Source organism: Nannochloropsis gaditana (assembly GCF_000240725.1).
Source record: "Nannochloropsis gaditana CCMP526 unplaced genomic scaffold scaffold294, whole genome shotgun sequence".
NCBI classification, from domain to species: domain Eukaryota; class Eustigmatophyceae; order Eustigmatales; family Monodopsidaceae; genus Microchloropsis; species Microchloropsis gaditana.
The window spans coordinates 1,322-4,057 of record NW_005803659.1 but is presented as its reverse complement, the minus strand read 5'-3'; positions in this window follow the sequence as shown (position 1 = coordinate 4,057).

The following is a 2,736-nucleotide window of genomic DNA, read 5'->3' as shown; positions in this document are numbered from 1 at the left end:
GCGGAATGCACCGCACATGAGGAGACGCGTGGGGTACGAGAAAAAGGTCGGGGGCAGGGAGTCAAAAGCGGAGGAGCGGTAGTGAGGACGTCATGGGAAGCTGAAGACTGATTGGACAGGCCCGGTTTTGGCCGAGCGTGGGAGACATACGATGCGATGGCGATTCTCCTGAACGGCTGGGAGGGGGAGGGGAGAGCACAGAGGCCCTGATGTATGCATGTGGGGGCTCGAGGCACAGGAAGAAAGGTGCGAGGGCAGCGGAGAAATCGCTGGTACAGGGTCAGAGGACATGGCGCGTCGAGAAAGAAAAAGGGCGCCCGAGGTCAAAAGCCTCCTGAAATGTGTCGGGAAAATCGTCAATGAATGACACGACGATTTCATTAAACTAGGTAAACTTGTAATTCTTTCATGTGGTAATCAAGAATGACAAATGCGACAAAATTTTGCCAGCGATATTCGCTTGTTTGGGCATGCCTTGCCCGTCGCCCGAACGCCCGATCGATCATTTTATTTTCAGAAGAACACTCGATTGATTTGAGAAATCTCCCTAGAACCATCATCATGGAGTGTGCGTATAGAATCAGAAAAAATCACCTATGACTAATTTCTTCTAGCTCTTCATTTTTTAGTTTTTTCATGAAATCGATATCGCGGGGATCACATTGATCGACGGAAGCGCAAGCGGAGCGCTTGCTTAAGACGTCTATGGGATAGCACCAGTCGATGATATAGATAGGTGTTCAATAGCGCCGCTGATAATCCCATGCCTGTCATTAATTTTGTGTATGTAAACCACTTCTCTACTTCCTCCCGGGAGCCATCCGCCGCTATGGTCGACTTTCCTAGCTCGTGGAAAAAAATGGACAGTCGCCACAAAAATAAAACAGAAAATACGCTACAAAGCATGCGTGCAATATTGACTCTGTGGACAATTATACCACATTGACGCTGCATGACTGAGAATGTAGCATGGTCTATCTCTCTGCCCTGGAATCCTTTCAATTGTGGTTGGGCAAAATATATTGCCAAAGCAATCCAGCCTAAGGACATGGCTGGAAAAACACTCATAGATACAACCTTGGCCGGTCGATAAGTCATAATGACAGGTCTTTGAAGGGAAACCAATCGATTCCCCTCTATTCGGAAACCTTGGTAGAGTAGAGTTGATGAGAAAAGTGCCAAAATGCTGGATACAAGGTTTGCGATGGTACATGATTGCCTCGCATGCTGAATCGGAGTTTCCATAGGAACCAACCCCTAGATTTGTTCAAATAAATCAAGAATGTACGTTAGTATGAGCTCTATGATTTTCACGCTTGGGCTTTTTGGCAAAAAGCGGGGTAATGCGTACTACATAGGGGAGGTTTACCGCTTTCTCAATACCGACCCACTACAGGCCCAAACGGACAGCAGGACGATTTGAAACCGCTTGCTGCAAACCCTTTATGAGATGGTACCTTTTCGTAACCTCACTCACAAATATGAGCCTACGCGATTCTCATGGAAGCCACATACTTGGTGCATCGACATGGGCCCCTAAACGGTCACCCCCGGTTAATGTCTTGGGTCTCTCTTTCATCATAGACCCGCGTCATCAGCTTGTCATCACGAGGCTCATGCACTCTACAAGAGTCGAGGATACAAGCCGAAAGCGTTCAATGTGACTCCATCTTGGGGGAGTCTCAACCATGGCTTTTTGAAATGAGTTTGATAGATTAATTTACCTACTATTTACTTTGTACCGGCACAGGAATCTCTGAAAATGGCGGTACCCAACGGGGTTCAGGTTGCACCAGACCCCTTCCATCACGCCACAGCTCCAGCACCCTACCACCATGGGTACCACCAAGCCTATGCTGCTCTCAATGTGGAATCTCAACTAATGCACATGCATAACGAGCTGTTCCAATCCCAGCTCCGTGCAATGCATTGCCTTGCGGAGGCGCAGAAAAGCATGCCAACGGGTTTTGCTGTCTTGGAACGCGCCCTGGCGGGAAGCACAGCATGTGATCAATATCAAAGTGCTGAGGTGATTGGCGCCAATAAAAGTGGACGTCAACTTGCAGGAGGGGGTCACAGTGGCGGATACAGCACGCGCTTAAGTACGGGGGGTAGCAGCGGTGGGGGTAGTGGGTCGGCGACGAAGAAACAAAAGACAAGCAAATGTGGCGAAGACGGGCTGCCAACGATCACGCCAGCCACGGGATGCACGCACGGAGAAATATACTGCAGGAACCTCTGTCGCAGCTGTTATCAACGCTGGCGCCGGGCGACAGTACGACACGGGGGCGCGGACCTGGTGGTGCCCGGAAAGGGGTATCAGGAGAGTGCCCCTCCTCCTGCCATCGACGACTCGAGTGAGGCCGCCGACTCGTACGGCACAGGCGGCGGGATGGATGGCGATGGCTCGACCATGGAGGAAGACGGCAGCGTGTACGGAGGTCGGCGCTCCATGTCGAAGCGTCGGGGCCCGGGCCCTCCCATTGACATGACAAGGACCGGCCGGGCCTTGAAGAAGCCGCCGCCCAAACGCCAGCCGGACTTGTGTGTCGTCTGCGAGCTGCGCCCGATTCTGTGCAGGTCTTTGTGCAACGGATGTTACCAACGCTGGCACAAAGCGCGCAAGGCAGCATCCGAGAGGGGAGAGCCCGAGGTCCCCTGTCCCTCAATCGCCATCCTGGAGCGCCGAAAGCTGCTCGCGAGCGGTTCTTGATGTGGCACGCATACTCCGCTCAC